Source organism: Eucyclogobius newberryi, unplaced genomic scaffold, assembly GCF_026437365.1.
Source record: "Eucyclogobius newberryi isolate DKJ021-1_F unplaced genomic scaffold, fEucNew1.0.hap1 SCAF_29, whole genome shotgun sequence".
Classification (NCBI taxonomy): Eukaryota; Metazoa; Chordata; class Actinopteri; order Gobiiformes; family Gobiidae; genus Eucyclogobius; species Eucyclogobius newberryi.
The window spans coordinates 654,727-670,850 of NW_027315934.1; the positions used below are offsets into that span (position 1 = coordinate 654,727).

The window sequence follows — 16,124 nt, forward strand, 5'->3', positions numbered from 1 at the left end:
TCTGAAAGAAATGCTGAGAAATGAAACATGCTGGTTTATAAAATGGAACGAAAGCTTGAAAGTTGTGCTCCCAAACAGACGTTGCTGACAGGATTCAATTCCAGTTGACAGATATCCTAACCACTAGAGCATATGGGAAATGTAAGAATCAAGTGTAAAAGATTGAAGTGTAACATAAGCCTCATGGATGTTGGAGAGGTTAAGGAACAGTGCTCAGTTGGGGCACCAGCTTTTAAGCAAGCATTTTTACTATCTAAAAGTGCTTGGTTCTGCATGTAATGGAAAGACGCCCACTCTACGTGCAACAAATCTCGTGATTTGTATTTTGCTTTTGCTAAATAGAAGTATTTCTTGACATTGAATACAGTTAATTTTGCTCTCAAATTTGAGATATTGTTTTGTTTCAAACAAAGCATTTGACTGAGTGCATGAAAACATTTTGGGTAAGAAGCACTATCTGGCCATTCTGAGTTTGTGTTGGATCCCTACCAGATATTCTGGCCGAGTGGTCTAAGGGGCTAGATTTAGGTTCGTGTCCCTGTGAAGGGATGCATTCAAATCCAACAACTGTTAGACTGCATGGAAAAGCTAAAGGTCGATAACTAGATATTAAAGCTGCGCCCAAATGCGTGATATTTTTCTATGCCTCGCTGGACACCAATTAAAGGTTTTTACACTTGTTTTCACAACATGTCCTGTACGTAATGTGGATACAAGTCTTCCAAGAGCAGGATATTCCCATACCGGGAGTTGAACCCGGGCCACCTGGGTGAGAACCAGGAATCCTAACCGCTAGACCATATGGGAAGGATTTCAAAGCAACTGATTGAATTATAAAGTAGACCTCAGTGATGTTTGAGAGTTGAGGAACAGTCCAAACAGTGCATATTTGGGGAATCAGCTTGTTAGCAAGCATTTTTAATCCAATCTAAAAGTGTTTGATTCTGCATGTAATTGAAAGAAGCCCATTCTAAATGGAAAAAGTCTCGTGATTTGTATGTTGCTTGTCGTTCAGCCAATAAGACCATGGACCTGAAATCCACAATACGGGATTTTGGAGGCTATTGTCCTGTGCATTATAATTATGGGGTTTTGTACACCTAATAGACTCAAATTGCTTCAAAATGTGTAACCATAGTCCTTTTTTGACCTACATCTTGTTGGTTCAGCATGAGTATGCAATTTTACTAGGTGCTGATTGCTGGACCATTATCTTAAAGACAAGAGAGTTACTTAAACATAGCGTTGACTTTGATTACTTGTGAAGTAACATAGTCTTGAAAGAGTTCCTTCTCAGCTATTTTTCCCCCCAAAAAAGAATTGACAATGTAGGATGGATTAAATAAAAGTGCTGCTCGATTAAATGGAAGGTGGAACTGGGAGCTCGCGCTGAAACTCAGCTTCCATCATCTATATCGGCGTCAGTTGAGAATAAACCTACACTTTGCTCACTAGCTTGGTTAATCCTGATTAGAAAAGCCATCAGTGCAAAGTATCACATTCTAGTAGAGGATGGTTTCGATCCATCGACCTCTGGGTTATGGGCCCAGCACGCTTCCACTGCGCCACTCTGCTGAGTTCTCTCCTTCAATGGGACTTGAACCTAAAATACCTGGTTTAGGGGGCCAGTGCATTATACTTACGGGGCTATATACATCTAAATGACTCAAATTGCTTCAAAATGTGTTATCTAGATTCAAAGGTAATGCAGAACTGGGATCTTGCACAGAAGCACTGTGCTCTACCACTGAGCTACATCCCCATCTACTGCCTGTCATGATTTTTTTCCAAGCAAGGTTTGGAGACAACACCTTTCCCTTTGTGCCATGAACAGACTACTGAATGGCGCTGCAGGGGACTGAACCCAGGATTTCCTACATGCCCTTGATCTGAAAGAAATGCTGAGAAATGAAACATGCTGGTTTATAAAATGGAACGAAAGCTTGAAAGTTGTGCTCCCAAACAGACGTTGCTGACAGGATTCAATTCCAGTTGACAGAAATCCTAACCACTAGAGCATATGGGAAATGTAAGAATCAAGTGTAAAAGATTGAAGTGTAACATAAGCCTCATGGATGTTGGAGAGGTTAAGGAACAGTGCTCAGTTGGGGCACCAGCTTTTAAGCAAGCATTTTTACTATCTAAAAGTGCTTGGTTCTGCATGTAATGGAAAGACGCCCACTCTACGTGCAACAAATCTCGTGATTTGTATTTTGCTTTTGCTAAATAGAAGTATTTCTTGATATTGAATACAGTTAATTTTGCTCTCAAATTTGAGATATTGTTTTGTTTCAAACAAAGCATTTGACTGAGTGCATGAAAACATTTTGGGTAAGAAGCACTATCTGGCCATTCTGAGTTTGTGTTGGATCCCTACCAGATATTCTGGCCGAGTGGTCTAAGGGGCTAGATTTAGGTTCGTGTCCCTGTGAAGGGATGCATTCAAATCCAACAACTGTTAGACTGCATGGAAAAGCTAAAGGTCGATAACTAGATATTAAAGCTGCGCCCAAATGCGTGATATTTTTCTATGCCTTGCTGGACACCAATTAAAGGTTTTTACACTTGTTTTCACAACATGTCCTGTACGTAATGTGGATACAAGTCTTCCAAGAGCAGGATATTCCCATACCGGGAGTTGAACCCGGGCCACCTGGGTGAGAACCAGGAATCCTAACCGCTAGACCATATGGGAAGGATTTCAAAGCAACTGATTGAATTATAAAGTAGACCTCAGTGAAGTTTGAGAGTTGAGGAACAGTCCAAACAGTGCATATTTGGGGAATCAGCTTGTTAGCAAGCATTTTTAATCCAATCTAAAAGTGTTTCATTCTGCATGTAATTGAAAGAAGCCCATTCTAAATGGAAAAAGTCTCGTGATTTGTATGTTGCTTGTCGTTCAGCCAATAAGACCATGGACCTGAAATCCACAATACGGGATTTTGGAGGCTATTGTCCTGTGCATTATAATGATGGGGTTTTGTACACCTAATAGACTCAAATTGCTTCAAAATGTGTAACCATAGTCCTTTTTTTACCTACATCTTGTTGGTTCAGCATGAGTATGCAATTTTACTAGGTGCTGATTGCTGGACCATTATCTTAAAGACAAGAGAGTTACTTAAACATAGCGTTGACTTTGATTACTTGTGAAGTAACATAGTCTTGAAAGAGTTCCTTCTCAGCTATTTTTCCCCCCAAAAAAGAAATGACAATGTAGGATGGATTAAATAAAAGTGCTGCTCGATTAAATGGAAGGTGGAACTGGGAGCTCGCGCTGAAACTCAGCTTCCATCATCTATATCGGCGTCAGTTGAGAATAAACCTACACTTTGCTGACTAGCTTGGTTAATCCGGATTAGAAAAGCCATCAGTGCAAAGTAACACATTCTAGTAGAGGATGGTTTCGATCCATCGACCTCTGGGTTATGGGCCCAGCACGCTTCCGCTGCGCCACTCTGCTGAGTGCTCTCCTTCGATGGGACTTGAACCTAAAATACCTGGTTTAGGGGGCCAGTGCATTATATCTACGGGGCTATATACATCTAAATGACTCAAATTGCTTCAAAATGTGTTATCTAGATTCAAAGGTAATGCAGAACTGGGATCTTGCACAGAAGCACTGTGCTCTACCACTGAGCTACATCCCCATCTACTGCCTGTCATGATTTTTTTCCAAGCAAGGTTTGGAGACAACACCTTTCCCTTTGTGCCATGAACAGACTACTGAATGGTGCTGCAGGGGACTGAACCCAGGATTTCCTACATGCCCTTGATCTGAAAGAAATGCTGAGAAATGAAACATGCTGGTTTATAAAATGGAACGAAAGCTTGAAAGTTGTCCTCCCAAACAGACGTTGCTGACAGGATTCAATTCCAGTTGACAGAAATCCTAACCACTAGAGCATATGGGAAATGTAAGAATCAAGTGTAAAAGATTGAAGTGTAACATAAGCCTCATGGATGTTGGAGAGGTTAAGGAACAGTGCTCAGTTGGGGCACCAGCTTTTAAGCAAGCATTTTTACTATCTAAAAGTGCTTGGTTCTGCATGTAATGGAAAGAAGCCCACTCTACGTGCAACAAATCTCGTGATTTGTATTTTGCTTTTGCTAAATAGAATTATTTCTTGATATTGAATACAGTTCATTTTGCTCTCAAATTTGAGATATTGTTTTGTTTCAAACAAAGCATTTGACTAAGTGCATGAAAACATTTTGGGTAAGAAGCACTATCTGGCCATTCTGAGTTTGTGTTGGATCCCTACCAGATATTCTGGCCGAGTGGTCTAAGGGGCTAGATTTAGGTTCGTGTCCCTGTGAAGGGATGCATTCAAATCCAACCACTGTTAGACTGCATGGAAAAGCTAAAGGTCGATTACTAGATATTAAAGCTGCGCCCAAATGCGTGATATTTTTCTATGCCTCGCTGGACACCAATCAAAGCTTTTTACACTTGTTTTCACAACATGTCCTGTGCGTAATGTGGATACAAGTCTTCCAAGAGCAGGATATTCCCATACCGGGAGTTGAACCCGGGCCACCTGGGTGAGAACCAGGAATCCTAACCGCTAGACCATATGGGAAGGATAACAAAGCAGCTGATTGAATTATAAAGTAGACCTCAGTGATGTTTGAGAGTTGAGGAACAGTCCAAACAGTGCATATTTGGGGAATCAGCTTGTTAACAAGCATTTTTAATCCAATCTAAAAGTGTTTGATTCTGCATGTAATTGAAAGAAGCCCATTCTAAATGGAAAAAGTCTCGTGATTTGTATGTTGCTTGTCGTTCAGCCAATAAGACCATGGACCTGAAATCCACAATACGGGATTTTGGAGGCTATTGTCCTGTGCATTATAATTATGGGGTTTTGTACACCTAATAGACTCAAATTGCTTCAAAATGTGTAACCATAGTCCTTTTTTGACCTACATCTTGTTGGTTCAGCATGAGTATGCAATTTTACTAGGTGCTGATTGCTGGACCATTATCTTAAAGACAAGAGAGTTACTTAAACATAGCGTTGACTTTGATTACTTGTGAAGTAACATAGTCTTGAAAGAGTTCCTTCTCAGCTATTTTTCCCCCCAAAAAAGAATTGACAATGTAGGATGTATTAAATAAAAGTGCTGCTCGATTAAATGGAAGGTGGAACTGGGAGCTCGCGCTGAAACTCAGCTTCCATCATCTATATCGGCGTCAGTTGAGAATAAACCTACACTTTGCTGACTAGCTTGGTTAATCCGGATTAGAAAAGCCATCAGTGCAAAGTAACACATTCTAGTAGAGGATGGTTTCGATCCATCGACCTCTGGGTTATGGGCCCAGCACGCTTCCGCTGCGCCACTCTGCTGAGTGCTCTCCTTCGATGGGACTTGAACCTAAAATACCTGGTTTAGGGGGCCAGTGCATTATATCTACGGGGCTATATACATCTAAATGACTCAAATTGCTTCAAAATGTGTTATCTAGATTCAAAGGTAATGCAGAACTGGGATCTTGCACAGAAGCACTGTGCTCTACCACTGAGCTACATCCCCATCTACTGCCTGTCATGATTTTTTTCCAAGCAAGGTTTGGAGACAACACCTTTCCCTTTGTGCCATGAACAGACTACTGAATGGTGCTGCAGGGGACTGAACCCAGGATTTCCTATATGCCCTTGATCTGAAAGAAATGCTGAGAAATGAAACATGCTGGTTTATAAAATGGAACGAAAGCTTGAAAGTTGTCCTCCCAAACAGACGTTGCTGACAGGATTCAATTCCAGTTGACAGAAATCCTAACCACTAGAGCATATGGGAAATGTAAGAATCAAGTGTAAAAGATTGAAGTGTAACATAAGCCTCATGGATGTTGGAGAGGTTAAGGAACAGTGCTCAGTTGGGGCACCAGCTTTTAAGCAAGCATTTTTATTTTCTAAAAGTGCTTGGTTCTGCATGTAATGGAAAGACGCCCACTCTACGTGCAACAAATCTCGTGATTTGTATTTTGCTTTTGCTAAATAGAAGTATTTCTTGACATTGAATACAGTTAATTTTGCTCTCAAATTTGAGATATTGTTTTGTTTCAAACAAAGCATTTGACTGAGTGCATGAAAACATTTTGGGTAAGAAGCACTATCTGGCCATTCTGAGTTTGTGTTGGATCCCTACCAGATATTCTGGCCGAGTGGTCTAAGGGGCTAGATTTAGGTTCGTGTCCCTGTGAAGGGATGCATTCAAATCCAACCACTGTTAGACTGCATGGAAAAGCTAAAGGTCGATAACTAGATATTAAAGCTGCGCCCAAATGCGTGATATTTTTCTATGCCTTGCTGGACACCAATTAAAGGTTTTTACACTTGTTTTCACAACATGTCCTGTACGTAATGTGGATACAAGTCTTCCAAGAGCAGGATATTCCCATACCGGGAGTTGAACCCGGGCCACCTGGGTGAGAACCAGGAATCCTAACCGCTAGACCATATGGGAAGGATTTCAAAGCAACTGATTGAATTATAAAGTAGACCTCAGTGATGTTTGAGAGTTGAGGAACAGTCCAAACAGTGCATATTTGGGGAATCAGCTTGTTAGCAAGCATTTTTAATCCAATCTAAAAGTGTTTGATTCTGCATGTAATTGAAAGAAGCCCATTCTAAATGGAAAAAGTCTCGTGATTTGTATGTTGCTTGTCGTTCAGCCAAACAAGACCATGGACCTGAAATCCACAATACGGGATTTTGGAGGCTATTGTCCTGTGCATTATAATGATGGGGTTTTGTACACCTAATAGACTCAAATTGCTTCAAAATGTGTAACCATAGTCCTTTTTTTACCTACATCTTGTTGGTTCAGCATGAGTATGCAATTTTACTAGGTGCTGATTGCTGGACCATTATCTTAAAGACAAGAGAGTTACTTAAACATAGCGTTGACTTTGATTACTTGTGAAGTAACATAGTCTTGAAAGAGTTCCTTCTCAGCTATTTTTCCCCCCAAAAAAGAAATGACAATGTAGGATGGATTAAATAAAAGTGCTGCTCGATTAAATGGAAGGTGGAACTGGGAGCTCGCGCTGAAACTCAGCTTCCATCATCTATATCGGCGTCAGTTGAGAATAAACCTACACTTTGCTGACTAGCTTGGTTAATCCTGATTAGAAAAGCCATCAGTGCAAATAAACACATTCTAGTAGAGGATGGTTTCGATCCATCGACCTCTGGGTTATGGGCCCAGCACGCTTCCGCTGCGCCACTCTGCTGAGTGCTCTCCTTCGATGGGACTTGAACCTAAAATACCTGGTTTAGGGGGCCAGTGCATTATATCTACGGGGCTATATACATCTAAATGACTCAAATTGCTTCAAAATGTGTTATCTAGATTCAAAGGTAATGCAGAACTGGGATCTTGCACAGCAGCACTGTGCTCTACCACTGAGCTACATCCCCATCTACTGCCTGTCATGATTTTTTTCCAAGCAAGGTTTGGAGACAACACCTTTCCCTTTGTGCCATGAACAGACTACTGAATGGTGCTGCAGGGGACTGAACCCAGGATTTCCTATATGCCCTTGATCTGAAAGAAATGCTGAGAAATGAAACATGCTGGTTTATAAAATGGAACGAAAGTTGTCCTCCCAAACAGACGTTGCTGACAGGATTCAATTCCAGTTGACAGAAATCCTAACCACTAGAGCATATGGGAAATGTAAGAATCAAGTGTAAAAGATTGAAGTGTAACATAAGCCTCATGGATGTTGGAGAGGTTAAGGAACAGTGCTCAGTTGGGGCACCAGCTTTTAAGCAAGCATTTTTACTATCTAAAAGTGCTTGGTTCTGCATGTAATGGAAAGAAGCCCACTCTACGTGCAACAAATCTCGTGATTTGTATTTTGCTTTTGCTAAATAGAATTATTTCTTGATATTGAATACAGTTCATTTTGCTCTCAAATTTGAGATATTGTTTTGTTTCAAACAAAGCATTTGACTGAGTGCATGAAAACATTTTGGGTAAGAAGCACTATCTGGCCATTCTGAGTTTGTGTTGGATCCCTACCAGATATTCTGGCCGAGTGGTCTAAGGGGCTAGATTTAGGTTCGTGTCCCTGTGAAGGGATGCATTCAAATCCAACAACTGTTAGACTGCATGGAAAAGCTAAAGGTCGATTACTAGATATTAAAGCTGCGCCCAAATGCGTGATATTTTTCTATGCCTCGCTGGACACCAATTAAAGGTTTTTACACTTGTTTTCACAACATGTCCTGTGCGTAATGTGGATACAAGTCTTCCAAGAGCAGGATATTCCCATACCGGGAGTTGAACCCGGGCCACCTGGGTGAGAACCAGGAATCCTAACCGCTAGACCATATGGGAAGGATTACAAAGCAACTGATTGAATTATAAAGTAGACCTCAGTGATGTTTGAGAGTTGAGGAACAGTCCAAACAGTGCATATTTGGGGAATCAGCTTGTTAGCAAGCATTTTTAATCCAATCTAAAAGTGTTTGATTCTGCATGTAATTGAAAGAAGCCCATTCTAAATGGAAAAAGTCTCGTGATTTGTATGTTGCTTGTCGTTCAGCCAATAAGACCATGGACCTGAAATCCACAATACGGGATTTTGGAGGCTATTGTCCTGTGCATTATAATGATGGGGTTTTGTACACCTAATAGACTCAAATTGCTTCAAAATGTGTAACCATAGTCCTTTTTTGACCTACATCTTGTTGGTTCAGCATGAGTATGCAATATTACTAGGTGCTGATTGCTGGACCATTATCTTAAAGACAAGAGAGTTACTTAAACATAGCGTTGACTTTGATTACTTGTGAAGTAACATAGTCTTGAAAGAGTTCCTTCTCAGCTATTTTTCCCCCCAAAAAAGAAATGACAATGTAGGATGGATTAAATAAAAGTGCTGCTCAATTAAATGGAAGGTGGAACTGGGAGCTCGCGCTGACACTCAGCTTCCATCATCTATATCGGCATCAGTTGAGAATAAACCTACACTTTGCTGACTAGCTTGGTTAATCCTGATTAGAAAAGCCATCAGTGCAAAGTAACACATTCTAGCAGAGAATGGTTTCGATCCATCGACCTCTGGGTTATGGGCCCAGCACGCTTCCGCTGCGCAACTCTGCTGAGTGCTCTCCTTCGATGGGACTTGAACCTAAAATACCTGGTTTAGGGGGCCAGTGCATTATACCTACGGGGCTATATACATCTAAATGACTCAAATTGCTTCAAAATGTGTTATCTAGATTCAAAGGTAATGCAGAACTGGGATCTTGCACAGAAGCACTGTGCTCTACCACTGAGCTACATCCCCATCTACTGCCTGTCATGATTTTTTTCCAACGTGCAACAAATCTCGTGATTTGTATTTTGCATTTGCCAAATAGAAGTATTTCTTGATATTGAATACAGTTCGTTTTGCTCTCAAATTTGAGATATTGTTTTGTTTCAAACAAAGCATTTGACTGAGTGCATGAAAACATTTGGGTAAGAAGCACTATCTGGCCATTCTGAGTTTGTGTTGGATCCCCACTAGATATTCTGGCCGAGTGGTCTAAGGGGCTAGATTTAGGTTTGTGTCCCTGTGAAGGGATGCATTCAAATCCAACAACTGTTAGACTGCATGGAAAAGCTAAAGGTCGATTACTAGATATTAAAGCTGCGCCCAAATGCGTGATATTTTTCTATGCCTCGCTGGACACCAATTAAAGGTTTTTACACTTGTATTCACAACATGTCCTGTGCATGATGTGGATACAAGTCTTCCAAGAGCAGGGTATTCCCATACCGGGAGTTGAACCCGGGCCACCTGAGTGAGAACCAGGAATCCTAACCGCTAGACCATATGGGAAGGATTGCAAAGGGACTGATTAAATTCTAAAGTAGGCCTCAGGGATGTTTGAGATTTAAGGAACAGTCCAGTCCATCCCTGGTTTATCGGGCCAGTGCATTATACCTATGGGGCAAAAAAACGAAAATCACAAATTTGGAGAAAAAAAATCTTAATTCGTCTTTTTTCCGTTTCGTTTTTCACTTTCGACTTGTGGCGGTTTTTAGCGCGAGAAAGATTGAGAAAAGAGGGAGCGTTTGAACTCAACATTGTTAAGGACAAAGCTGGGATGTTGCCAAGTCCCAATGAATATTGTTTAATGTTTTAAATTGAGTTTTACAACCTGGCTCCCGCCACCAGAGGGAGCTGAGAGGTCGAGCTGCGGGCCCGTGGAGCGATGGTGACGTCATCAGCTGCACGCCTCCAGACATGGAACCAGGAAGTGCGGATGCTGGCGAAAAGTGTATATTTATCATCGTAGGTCTGAAAGAACTCCCCCTTTGACTTCGGCCCGATGCGCGATCCGGTCTCCAATGTCTGCCTGCGTGGAGGCGATGCACGGAGCGTACGGAGCTGTGCGCACAGGAACTGTGGTGCGAGCTGTAGCCAAGAAGCGGAGTGCATGGGTCCCGTTGCTGGAGTACAGGTCGGTGTGCGTGTGTGGACGTCTCGGAGGTAGGGGTCCACGGGAGAGGCGCATGCGGAGGAGATGGTGTTTGGAGGCATGGGATCACGCCAACCGTGAGTATGCACGGCGGAGAACGGACCTGCGTTGGCGAGTCCTCTGGAGAACGTGCTACTGGAGACACGACCAACTGAAGGTTCGGACTGGTAACAGGTCAGAATCTGATAGAAAACGGCTGATGATTTGTTCAAGCGAATGCTCTGGCAATTCAATTCAATTTATTTTTGTGATGCCCAAAATCACAACAACAGTTGCCTCTGAGGGCCACAATAAAAAAAACGAATGACGCAATGTTTGAGGTGGCGAGGGACGATGTCCTTAGACCCTCCTTCTCGGCCAGGAAAAACTACAAACAACCTCCTTGGGAAACAGTAGAAACCTGGAGGAGTTCCACAGTGAAGGAGAGATCTGACTCTCACAGACGGACAGACGGACGCGAGGGAGACAGTGGAGCTGGAGCTACTCAGGAGGAAACTAGTTCTTCAGGAGGAGAACCAGCTCATCAGGCAGATGAAGGACCGTCCATACGGGGTAGAGACTGCTTCACCATGAGAGGAGCATCCGGGTCCACAGGTCCTCGCAGGGAGAAAAAGAAAAGGCAATGACCAGTTTGCAGGTGGAATTAAATATTAAATATTGTTTGATAGAATAAGTAGTCAAAAGAAGAGGATAGTGCTCAATCTGCCATACTTCCCCCAGCATAGTTGCTCCTAGGGCAGCATAGCTGGAACTGTAGGTTTATATTTCTGTTCCTAACTGGCCTGACCATAAGGGATTTCAAAGAGGAACGTTTTAAGCCTGGACTTAAATGAAGAGACTGTGTCGGCATCTTTAACATGGACCGGGAGCTGATTCCATTACATAGAAGCTTGGTAGCTAAACGCTCTACCTCCTACTGTACTTTTAGAGCAGTGGTTCTTAACCTGGGTTCGAGCGAACCCCAGGGGTTCGGCGGAGGTCAAGACACACATCCAACTCATATGATTCGTGACACGCCCCGCTTTGCTGCAGGGAATTTGGTGCGCTCAGTAGTCGACTTGTGACGTCGTGATGTACGTCCTGTGATTTCTTTAATATTTTAGACTGAATCAAAGACCACCTTTCTGGGCAAAGTATTTGTGTGTGCTGAGGTCTTGTTTTTGCCGATGGTATTACTCGTGTACTTTAATTGATGAGAAATAACTCCCATGGGACTCCGATGTAAAAAATTGTTAACAAAGTTGAATCCACAGTTTTGTGACACTTCTTACAGGCGTTAGGGTTAGGGGGTCAAAAATACAGGTATTCTCAAAAAATAGAATACTAAGGTAAGAAAACCATTTGGCTCTGTATTTTGCGCTGAGTCTCCTGCGCTCCTTCCTTGCGTGTTCCTTAGCGCTGTCTCTCTTAAAGTGACAGTAACACATTTACGTCAGAGTGGGCAAAAGACTACAAATAAATTCTACAAATAATACAAATTTAATCAAATTAATTTAGCTTATTTAAACAACCAAATTATTTATCCGTAATATAAAATTACACATTTATAACAAAATATCAACACTGTGTAGATTTCCATACGAACGTATACATAAACTAAACTTGGCTCTCACAGTCTTGGTACCAGCTTGCACCTACAAGGGCCAAAGGGACCAGGGAAATCGCCCAGAGTCTTAACTGTATCAAAACCCCTTTTGGGATAACACCTGTCACCAGCCTGGCCCCAAAAAAGCCAAAAGGACCAGACCGGAGTCCCAACAGACGAGCCTTTATCAAAGCCCTCCTTTCTGAGCTAAGACTGGGCAATAGCATGGCCCCAAGAGGGCAAAAAGGACACGGCCAGAGCCCCCAGAGTCTTGCCTGTATGAAAACCCTAATTTCTGGGCTAAGTCTTGGCACCAGTCTAGCCTCAAAATGGCCAAAAGGACCAGAAAAATTGCCCCAGAGTCTATGCTGTATGAAATCTCTTCTTTTTTGCCTGCGTCTTTGCACCGGCCTGGCCCCAAAAAGGCCAAAAGGATCACGGAAAAGGCCCTTGAGTCGAGCCTGTATCAAAGCCCTCCTTTCTGGGCTAAGTCTTGGCACCAGCCTGGCCCCAAAAGGGCCAAAAGGTCAGCCTCTGGGGCCATTTCCCTTGTCCTTTTCTATAACTACTATACTATAATATATTATATTTGCGAACAATCCTTTTCGAGGATGCTGGACATAAAAATTAAGAAAAGGAACAGTTTTTGTTGCGAAAATGACATGAGTGGAACTTGCCAAGGTGAAGGTGCATTTCTGAACTGGTCTCTGAAAGGCAACTGCAGAAGTCACACTGATTTGCAGTAAATATTCATGATTATCTTTTTGTTTGTGTGTGAAAATGTTGTTCTTGAACACAGTGATGTTGATGCATGGTTCATTTTGTGCACCAGTAAAATATGTACATGTCATTCATGGCTTTGTAGGTCAGGAGTAATTTGATTCTAAACTCGACAGGAGCTAGTGAAGGGACTTGAGCACCGGCGTAATGCCCTGTTCAGACCGGTGCGGCAAAAGCGTCCAGTTTACATTCAAAGTCTAAGTAAACGCGCGTCGAGCACCTCCTGCGTTTTTGCGGCGCGGTTTCCGCTTATTTGCGGCGCGATTTGCCGTGGAGCGCGGCGAGGCGGGGGCGCTTTTGGGTTTTCAACGCTCTAGACGCTTTGACGCCTCAAAAAGGTTCGCCGCAAATAAGTTTAGAATTTTGAGCTTTTCTGCGGCGGGACAGCAGCCAATCAGAGATGACGCTCCGGTGACGTACGTACGCATTTTACAAATCACGTTTGTCCCGGGCAAATCGCAGTCATGGCGGACGAAACGCTAATTGTGGCGGTGTGCGGGATGAAGGAGTTGTATGACGTGGGAACGGTGGAGTACAGGAACAGGAGAAAGAAGGACCAAGCCTGGAGAAGAGTGAGCGAGGAGACGGCTTTTAAACGATAAAAAAATGTGTTGATAGTTGATGGATCCAAATATTTTTTGGATCCATCAACTATCAACTCAGTTTTATTATTAATAATACTTTTTTTTCCTAGTGTGTTTGACAAGTAAATGTGTTTATTCAGAGAAATTCTGCAGAAAGCGGTGGAAGAGCTTGAGGGACACGTACATGAAGGAGAGGAAAAAGGAGAGTGAAAAGAGGAGTGGGTCAGCAGCAGGATCAGCAGCAAAGTGGCGCTACTCTGGGGTCATGTCCTTCTTCGACCCTTTCATCACTCCCCATGAGTCAAGCAGAAACATGGAGAAAAGGGTCGAGGAGGCAGAGGACCCCAGAGAGCCTGAAGACGCAGCAGAAGGGCTCTCCGAATCAGGTTTGTTGTATGAAACTTGAAAAAAAATATTGGCTCCATATAAAATACGTATGCCTCATTAAATATGATATTTAATAAAGCAATAAATGTAATTGGCTGAAATATAACTGCTGTGCAATGTTCTTTTTGAAGATCAGGAATTGAATTGCCGCCCTGATGCTGCTGGGGATGTTGGCCCTTCTGGGCCTTCAGCTGCTGGCCTTTCTGCTGCTGGCCCTTCTGCTGCTGGCCCTTCTGCTGCTGGCCCTTCTGCTGCTGGCCCTTCTGCTGCTGGCCCTTCTGCTGCTGGCCCTTCTGCTGCTGGCCCTTCTGCTGCACCCACAGGTGTGTGAAAGCATTTGGTTTGAAAAAAATAACAATTTCCTTTTTTTTTAGCCCTTGTCATCTCAATTGCTATGTGTATTCTTTTTTTTTAGGCCCAGCGAGGAGGAGGAAGAAGCCCAGGTAACAGGAGCGCAGCTATGAGGAGTATCTGCTGGAGGGGCTTATGCCTCCTCCTCCTCCTCCTCCTCCAACAGCCTCAAATTAAGCTCTTTGTTGTTTAGTGCGTGGCTCTTAAAGGAGCCGTTGTGGGTCAGTCCTTTGGAGGACATGACTACTCTCTGGGCTGCCATGGCACTGCTCCTTCTTCTGAGAAATGGGCCTTAAACACCTCCCTCACCCTCAAGCCCTCTCTGGATGCGTTATTTGCCCCGATCCGCCCCACACCTGGAAGTGGCTCCTCCTGTGCTCCAGCTCCCCACGCTTCAGGCACATGCTCCGGCGCTGTGGCCCGCATGAAATTGTGGAGGAGACGAGTCGCCTTCACGCACTTCTCCACAATTTCAGGGTGGACTTCCAGGCGCCGCAGGAACATTCTCCACTGTGAGGTCCAGATCCCGAAGGCGTCTTCAACCACCAGCCGTGCCCGAGAGAGGCGGTAATTGAAGACCCGGTCTTCAATGGGGAGGCGCCCACGTCCAGGGAAGGGTCTCATCAGATGTCTTTGCAGCGGGAAGGTTTCATCCGCCACAAAGACATGCGGCTGTGGGCCTCTGCCTTCAGCCCCGGGCAGGTTCTGGTCAGGGGGCAGCTGGAGAGTGCCTTCACGTAGAGCCTGACCAAAGGCAGAGTTGGACAAGATCCCCCCCCGTCACTCGTCCTCCCGTATCCCCCCACGTCGATTACCCGGAAACGATACCGGGCATCGACCATGGCCAGGAGGACAAGGGAATGATCCCCCTTATTAAAAAAGCGGGATCCTGAGTTGGGAGGTATGAGGGGTCAAAGTAACAAAAAAATCAATTGAACGTTGTGTGGTGTAAAACCTCAATCATTGAAAGTAAATGTGTTAATGTTTTTGTGAATCGTTTGACTTGATTAATTTTGATGTACTAATCATGTAATTGCAATCAAATGGAATCGTTTTCATCATTTAATATTCACGTCTACACCATTCAACAGTCCGGAGCTTTCGCGTCTGCATCTGTGATTTTTTTGTTACTTCCGGTTGCTCGGAATACGGCAGGGGCAGATTTACGACAATTCCCCTTGTAGTCCAAAACAAGATCTTTAAAGTTTAAACCGATGGTCTTCACGGCAGCGTTTCTGTGCAATGCGCTTCAGTCAACACAACTTTAAGGAACACTTTGAAGCAGCTCTGGTAAGTGCCCGAACTATTCTCAGTATTTTATTATTTGTCGATCGCATTCCAGTAATTCTAAGTAAATGTTGTGTGTAGGCTTTGAGCTAGTGGCTAATGCTAACCGCAGTTTTTTTCTAATAAATAAAAAGCAAACGTCAATCTTTTGTATGAAATACAGTTCATCATGATGTATCGATTAACAGGCTTGTAGGGTCATATCGTGTTGTTCTATCATGTGATTGTGAAAGTTAATGATAATGAATATGTCTACAGAGACTGTAAACACGACAGAAATGACTGTGTGATGTCTCTAAAACAGTGGGCTCTTGTTGTGCTGCTCTGTCGTGAGATGTTTGTTTGTATAAATACGATATTTTGTTTAAAGTAATGTATCACGTAGAATATATTATGAATTATGATTAATTACTACTAATAAAATGATATATGTGCTTGTGAGATAAAATAGAATCTGCACAGTCTGAGGATAAGATAAGATAATCCTTTATTGTCCAAATTTTGGTGTTACAACGCAGTAGATACAGGGGGAAAAGACAGATAACTCATAGGAACTCTTAATAGAGGAACTCTTATGAACAAAAACAAAAACTTTTATTAACAAAACTCCTGTAAACAGGTCCTCTCATATCTTAATAGGGAATGGAGGAAATAAAATAAAGA

At 43.0% G+C, this 16,124-nt stretch overlaps 6 non-coding genes and 1 pseudogene across 6 annotated transcripts; all 7 read right to left on the bottom strand.

The window, feature by feature from the left end:
- Positions 1-735: 735 nt before the first annotated feature.
- Positions 736-807, bottom strand: trnae-cuc (transfer RNA glutamic acid (anticodon CUC)). Its single transcript has one exon. It is a non-coding gene; the product is annotated as a tRNA-Glu (tRNA).
- Positions 808-2,623: 1,816 nt separating this feature from the next.
- trnae-cuc (transfer RNA glutamic acid (anticodon CUC)) lies at positions 2,624-2,695 on the bottom strand. Its single transcript has one exon. It is a non-coding gene; the product is annotated as a tRNA-Glu (tRNA).
- A 1,816-nt stretch (positions 2,696-4,511) lies between these two features.
- trnae-cuc (transfer RNA glutamic acid (anticodon CUC)) lies at positions 4,512-4,583 on the bottom strand. The gene has a single exon. It is a non-coding gene; the product is annotated as a tRNA-Glu (tRNA).
- Positions 4,584-6,399: 1,816 nt separating this feature from the next.
- On the bottom strand, positions 6,400-6,471 carry trnae-cuc (transfer RNA glutamic acid (anticodon CUC)). The gene has a single exon. It is a non-coding gene; the product is annotated as a tRNA-Glu (tRNA).
- A 1,809-nt stretch (positions 6,472-8,280) lies between these two features.
- trnae-cuc (transfer RNA glutamic acid (anticodon CUC)) lies at positions 8,281-8,352 on the bottom strand. The gene has a single exon. It is a non-coding gene; the product is annotated as a tRNA-Glu (tRNA).
- Positions 8,353-9,772: 1,420 nt separating this feature from the next.
- On the bottom strand, positions 9,773-9,844 carry trnae-cuc (transfer RNA glutamic acid (anticodon CUC)). Its single transcript has one exon. It is a non-coding gene; the product is annotated as a tRNA-Glu (tRNA).
- Positions 9,845-14,417: 4,573 nt separating this feature from the next.
- LOC140373038 (uncharacterized) lies at positions 14,418-15,079 on the bottom strand (annotated as a pseudogene).
- Between the last annotated feature and the right edge of the window lie 1,045 nt (positions 15,080-16,124).